General features: G+C 40.2%; 1 non-coding gene across 1 annotated transcript; it reads left to right on the top strand.

Annotated features, from left to right (window-relative positions):
• Nucleotides 1–2,130: 2,130 nt before the first annotated feature.
• Nucleotides 2,131–2,237, top strand: LOC120269849. The gene has a single exon (XR_005539481.1). It is a non-coding gene; the product is annotated as a small nucleolar RNA R71 (small nucleolar RNA).
• Nucleotides 2,238–7,209: the final 4,972 nt, after the last annotated feature.

Below are 7,209 nucleotides of genomic sequence, written 5' to 3'. Positions count from 1 at the left end.
TCCCAGAAGCTCTTCTTTAACGTCACGAGCCTGACGTTCCTCATTTCTTACCTCATGGGGGCTGAAAGAGTTTGAAACCACCCCTGATTTCCTTTGTAGTGTTGCTTCATCCCGGTAAATTCAGTGACAACATTGAAAAGACCTCGAATTGCTCATGAGTAGAGAGGGGTGAAAAATTTACCTTTCCTCCTTAAGATGTGGGGTGATGAAGCTTGGTACCTTTCTTTTTTCTCCCATGAATCTCCCTCCACATCTTCTTGACAAATGACTCTTTTTTTTCTTTTTCCTTAGCATTAGTGCAGGACACCCTCTCTTTTTGTTGCTTCAAGTTATGAATTTGAGGATGTTGGTGAGGTTCTCCTTGTTCTTCATTCTCCAACTCTCCCAAGTATTCATCCAAAGGATTTATAGAGAGCACCTCCTGCACACAATCAGAAATCAATCTATCAGTTTCATCAACGAAGTAAAATGTGTCATCATGATCTAAAGAATGTTTCATGGCAGCCGACAAAGTGTACACCACTTCCTCTTCTCCGACTCTTAATGTTAACTTTCCTCCTTTCAAGTCAATCAAGGCACCCGAGGTGCTGAGGACTGGTCGGCCAAGAATCAGTGGTATCTCCACATCTTCATCTATGTCCATGATGACAAAATCTACGGGAAAAACAAATTTGTCCACTCGGACAATTACATCTTCAACAATCCCATGAGGTTTTCTTGTTGATCAATCCGCCAATTATAAGGTCATCCTCGTGGGCCTCAACTCATCCAAGCCAAGTTTCAAATACATGGTGTAGGGCATGACGTTTATGCTAGGCCCCGAATCCGCTAGAGCATTTTCTTGGATTCCACCTTCAAGCATGCACGGGATAATGAAGCTTCCCGGATCTTTCAACTTTTGTGGGAGCTTCTTTTCTAGGATGGACGAGCAATTCCCCGTAAGCGCAATTGTGCCCTCTTCCTCCAACTTTCTCTTGTTCGTAAGGAGCTCTTTTCAAAACATGGCATATTTCGGCATTTGAGTCAATGTTTCAACTATCGGGATGTTCAAATGGAGTTGTTTGAAGATGTTCATAAATTTTTTGAAGTGAACATCCTCCTTCTCATGCTTCAATCTGGTTGGATAAGGGATTGGAGGTTTATACTTGGATGATTTTGTTGGTCCTTATTGTTGGAACTTATCATTTCTTCCCTGATTTTTGTCTTCACTGTTTTCTTCAACTAGCTTGTGGTCTTCCCCTGAGGCTACCCCACTTTTCTTGATACTTGGATCAACCTCGACCCTTGTCTCCACTTGCCTCCCGCTTCTAAGACCAATGGCCTTTTAGTGCTCCCTTGGATTGTATTCCATGTTGCTTGGAAGACAACCTAGAGGATGTTCAGAGTGTGCCTTTATGAGTCCCCCCACTCGATCTCAAGAGATTTCACAGAAGATTGGAGGTTTCTCAAAACAGAACCTATCTCACTGAACTGTTCGGCGTGCTGAGTGAGTTGAGCATTCACCTTACCAAATTGTGCATCCATGCTACTAGTTAGACTATTGAACCTGTCATTGGTACTGAGTATGAACTTGGCAAGGACCTCTTCAGTAGAAAACTTCCTCTCAAAGCCTGGTTGTTGAAATTGAGATCCTTGAGATGGTGTACCTCTTTGTTGTTGTTGGCCTTGGTTCCATGAAAAATTTGGGTGGTTCTTCCACCTTGGATTGTAAGTTGAGATATACGGGTTTCCTTGATTTCGTTGCCCCCCAATGTAGTCAGCATTCTCAATAGACCCAACTGAGGAGCTAGCAATTGGACATTCGGCTGCATCATGCCCACCACCACAAGTGCTACAATTCATCACTGATCCTGACCTCAAACTACTGCCCATAAGAAGATCAAGCTTTCGAGTCAACACATCACCTTCGCGGCCAAGGCATCATTGCTACTAACTTCATAAAGCCTACCAGTCTTTTGTGTAGATCCTCTTGAGGCCCAATGTGATTCATTGCTTGCCATAGACTCAAGTAATTGCTCGGCCTCATCGGGATACTTATTGCTAAGGGAACCACCCGCTGCGGCATCAATGAGTTGGCGAGTAACATAATTCAGCCCATTGTAAATGATTTGTACTCGCATCCATGAGGCAAAACCATGGTTGGGGCACCTTCTAAGGAGATCCTTGAATCTCTCATAGGCTTCAAACAATGTTTCGGACTCCCCTTGTTTAAAGGCTGAAATTTCTTGCCTCAACTTCGCCGCTTTGCTTGGCGGAAAGTATCTCCCAAGGAACTTCTCAACCATATCCTTCCATGTTTTAATAGACCCCGGAGACAATGATGTAAGCCAACGGTAAGCTCCGTCTCTCAAACTGAATGGAAATAGTCTCAAACAGATCGCATCATCGGACACCTCATTAATCTTGAATGTAGAGTAAATTTGGAGGAACCGGAATAGGTGGTCATGTGCATCTTCATTTGCTAGACCATTGAATTGAACCGAGTTCTGGACAATGCCGATTGTACTCGCTTTAATTTCAAAGTTGTTGGATGCCACGGTCGGTGCTTGAACACTAAACTCATCTCCCGTGAATTGGGGTCTTTCATATTCAGATTGAGTGCGTCGCACTTCGGCCATGATTGAAGACTCTCTATCCTCAATTTCAATGTTCAATGTACCCGATCCTTCACCAACCTCTCTCAATCTCTGATGCAAAGATCTTTCAATTTCACTATACGGTGTAATCAATGTCGATGGATTTGAGCATGCCATGCACAGTACCTTGAAAACCCTAGAAAGATGATAGAAAGTTAAGATTAAAGGAAAAGAAAAATAACAATAAAAAAATGGAGCAAAGAATGAATTGGCTAGAGTAATAATCTAAAAGTTTCCTAGAATTCCTTAAAGTCCCCGGCAACGGCGCCAAAAACTCGATTGCTTTCCCCAACTGTACGGGATCACCAAGTAATACCTCGTGTGAAGACACGAGGATCGTATTCCACGGGGCTAAGGGATCTCCTATTACTCCTTCTTGAGCTATTATCTAGCCTAAGATCTCAAGAGATGGATTTTACTCTACTAAATGTAATTAAAGCTAAAATGATATTTGCCAACAAATTAGAGAGAACAAGCAATGAGCAAGCAAGAGAATAAATGAAATGCAAAGGCCTATGGATATGGATCCCCTTGAAGGGTTATCATGCAACATGGATGATGATCTAAAGATGCAAGGGTAAAATGGACAATAAGATTCCAAGATTAGAACAACCCCAATTTCTCGGCGATTGAACCCTAATCCCATACAAACATAGATAGGAATTTCTCCCAAATCTATATCCCTACGATTGCATTAAGTACGAGGAAATCTCACTTAGGAGTAAACCTACTCCTCTTCGGTTTAAACCTACATGGAGGGCTACCAAACACCCGATTTCTCGGCGTGATGATACAAGTATCCCCTTCTAATCCATTCATGATCTAATACATGCGAGCAAGTCACGTCTACATGCATCCCTCATAAAAGATGTATGGATTTCTCCTTAGTGTAGCACTTAGCATGAAAACAATGGATTAAATCTCAAAATTACCCAAACATGGAATTAACAAGTTATCATCCAACATACATGATAAAACCCCCCAAGGTTCACCAACACCCGGTGGCCTTGGGGGTCTAGTCTGTCATCATCCCACAACAAGCAATACAAACAAGAAAAACATGAGACAAAAGCATAAATGACACTCCCTAGATGAAATGGTGGAGGAGGAGGTGAAGAATACGCTGAATGACGCTTTCCCTGCCAAAGGAGTGCCCAATGACGCTTCCTCTAGCTGCGGGTCTCCTTCCTTCAAATCGTGGTAGATCTCCCCTTGAATGAAGTTACCTTCTTGCCTTGAGAGTCTTGGACCTTGGGCTTGGATGATCTTCTAGCTTCCTTGCCCTTCTTCTCCTCCCCAAGGTCGCCACAAGCCTCTCAAGTGTCTCCCAAAATATGCCCAGCAAAAAGGCTAATCCCAAAAGTTCCTTTTCTGCCCTAAAAGTCAGTATATATTCCCCCCGGGTCATATGGGTCGAATGGGGGTCGTATAGCACTCAAAAACCCTAGATTCGCGCTCCATACGGGGTGCGTATGGCCTCTATACGGTCCCGTATACTGGGTAGTATGGAAATCTGGACAGACACTCTAAATCATTCTCACTGCTACAGTGCATACGGCCCTCATACTGGGTAGTATGGCGGTAGTATGAAATTCCTGTTTTTATCTCTTTTCGCCCAAATGATATCTTCTTGTTCTCCATGGCTTCCTTATGCCCTACAAAGCAAATAGTAGATGATTAAGCATAAAACGGCCATCAAACCTCACAAAATATATGCAAAGTGAATACGATATATATATATATATATGAAAACACCTGCATTTAGACACTTATCAGTAGGTAGTTGAATCCACATAGAATAGAATCTAGAAACAAATAATATCGGTAAATAGACAAAGTGACAATCAATTGATGAATATGATCAAGTTGTAATCAAAATATAGAACAAGAAAATAAGCAAAGGGCAAGAAGAGGAGACAATCAATGAAAAATGGGGGTACCCGGACAATACTTCCCCTAGGATTCTCATTTCAAGTGGAAGACTAAAACTACACTTTCCTAATTGAGATTCAACGAGTTGTGGAAATCCAAAAGCATAAGGTCCCAAATCTAAGATCAACCATGACTAGTCCACTACGAAATTCAACACCCCAAATGAACTCAAAAGTTTGTTCTAGTTTTCTTTTGATGCCACCCGAATGGACACCATCATTGTGGTAAGTCATGGGACATATATTGATGTATAAAAACTATTTTGAGAGCTTTTGAAATTTTGAACACACCGGAACATGAGCGCATGACTGCCTTTGTGCCTTTCTTCATCACGGATTTACTTAAACTCTTTAGGAGTTGGCACATAATCTCACGTGTATAATCACGGCTTAAATCTTGCTCATTATATTGCACAAAAAAATTCCATAGAGAAACACCATGATGTACTTTTCATTTTTTTCTCCTCATCATGCCTGCACAACCCTAAATGCACAAAAGAACACAAAAACCACAATAATGAGCCATAAAACCTGATGAAAACAATGCTCAATGTAAGTAAAACCTAGTAATTAATATGCATACACAAGCACTTATCAAACTCCCCCACACTGAAGCCTTTGTTTGTCATTAAGCAAAATTAACACATTGAAATATCAAAAAGGAACAATGGAAGTGATTGGCCTTAGGTTAACCAAAAATGTGCAAAAATAGCATTCTAGAAGTAAGGAAGATTTCAAACACCAAAATAGAAAAATAATTGATTTAGCAAAATATTGAATAAAAAGAGCTAAAATCAGAAAGCGCGCGTGTGTGTAAATTCACTCATGTCAACCCAATGTCCACAACATGGAGTTCTTATTAACAAGGGCTTATTTATATACAAAAAAGAAAAGGTAGTAGTTTCACACATCCTCTAAAGTAGCCCTTTCCCAAGATGCCTTCCGAGTGACTTTCACACTTTCAAGGTGGTAGCTCTTTCTACCATGGATAGTAGCTTTCACTCGTCCTATTAGATAGATTTTTATCTCATTAGGGCATAACTAGTATCTGACTTATGAGAGTAGTTGCATACATCCTAGGTGGTAACTCCTTTCACTTCCTATGTACAAGCAAAACAATAACTTCTTCGTTATTTTTTTTTACTCTAAAATAATGCTATTACAGTCCCACGTACTGAACTAGGGTTTTCATGGGTTTAAGCTGTGAGTAGTGTACAAGATAGGTAATTAGACAAAAAGTTTTTAAGTATCTCAAGTAAAACTAAAGCATGATGGCATTCAATGTTCAAAATTCTCCTACACTTAAGAATACAGTCCTTGCACTTAAGGTGAACCGTCATTGCTATATGAGCATGAACATGGAACGCATAAATATAAAACATGTGTAGTGTGAACTCCCCCCACACTTGAGATGTACATTGTCGTCAATGTATGCATGTAAGCATAATAAAGATCATGACAATAAAAATACTATGTGTTAAGATAAGCAATTGAAACAATACTCCCCTGAACTCCAAGTGCAAAATTTGGGGGAGTCTACATCATGGATAGTTGAGTTCCAACGGGTTGTGAAGATCACATGGCCATGTGGAAATGCCACATGGCCATGCCTATTACTAACTCATCATCAACAACACTCACAAGATCATCTTCACGTATATGAAAAAGGAGAAGGGGGGGTGGGGTTCAGTGAAGCTCAATAAAAGCAAAACAAGAAACTAAGACAACAATAAAATAAACTAGAAACATGGGAAAAGTCACCTCAAATGTTGGACTGGTTGATGGTATTGTTGGTGTTGATGATGCAGGCTCTCACACAGCTTTCAGAAATACGTGTGTATATGTTTTTGAAAGTGCTACAATAACAGTGCTACAATAATTTCTACAATACACAATGCTAGAATTTCAAAAAAAAATTCCACACAACCATGTGGATCTATGGCCGCGGCAAGCATCGGCCCCAAAAATGGCTACAAAGTTACCCAAGACTTTAACAAAGTATTATCAATTGTTTTTACATGAATATTGAATACTAATATAGATAAATCATCACCAAATTTGAAGACAAAGATGCATGGCAAAGGAAGGAAAATGATGAAGCTTACTGGAGAATATAAAGTGCAAAACTTGGATAACACACCGGGAAAACCTCACAAATCCTTTAAATAGGTGACAAAATTGAATGGGGAAGAAGAAAAAACGTGATCCTTTACATGGAGGTGTTTGAAGATGAAAGGATGTGAAGATGAAGTGTTAAGAGGAAAAAAATGGCCCTTTCCTTCAAATATGATCCACACGGGGGTGTGGAAAATCCACACCCACCTGTGGATTATTTGGATGGTCTAAAGTCTTCTGAAACAAATTCAGATGGCCATGTGGAAATTCTATATGGCCATGTGGATTTTCTAGATGTCCTCAGGATTTATGAAATAAATCCACATGGGCATGTGGAATTTTCACATGGATTCTCTGTATAGAAAAGAGTAAGCTTGAACCCATCCACATGGGAATGTGAAAAATCCACACCCCCAGAAAAGATTCTTTGGATAAACAGAAAACCCACCCACATAGGCATGTGAAAAATTCACAACCCCATGTGTTTCAATTTTTTTAGCACAGAAAATTTATCAAAATTTGCAGAA

The sequence above is a fragment of the Dioscorea cayenensis genome, chromosome 9 (assembly GCF_009730915.1).
Source record: "Dioscorea cayenensis subsp. rotundata cultivar TDr96_F1 chromosome 9, TDr96_F1_v2_PseudoChromosome.rev07_lg8_w22 25.fasta, whole genome shotgun sequence".
Lineage (NCBI taxonomy): Eukaryota > Viridiplantae > Streptophyta > Magnoliopsida > Dioscoreales > Dioscoreaceae > Dioscorea > Dioscorea cayenensis.
Note: the sequence above shows the minus strand (reverse complement) of the source record. Positions and strands in the feature narration are given on the sequence as shown.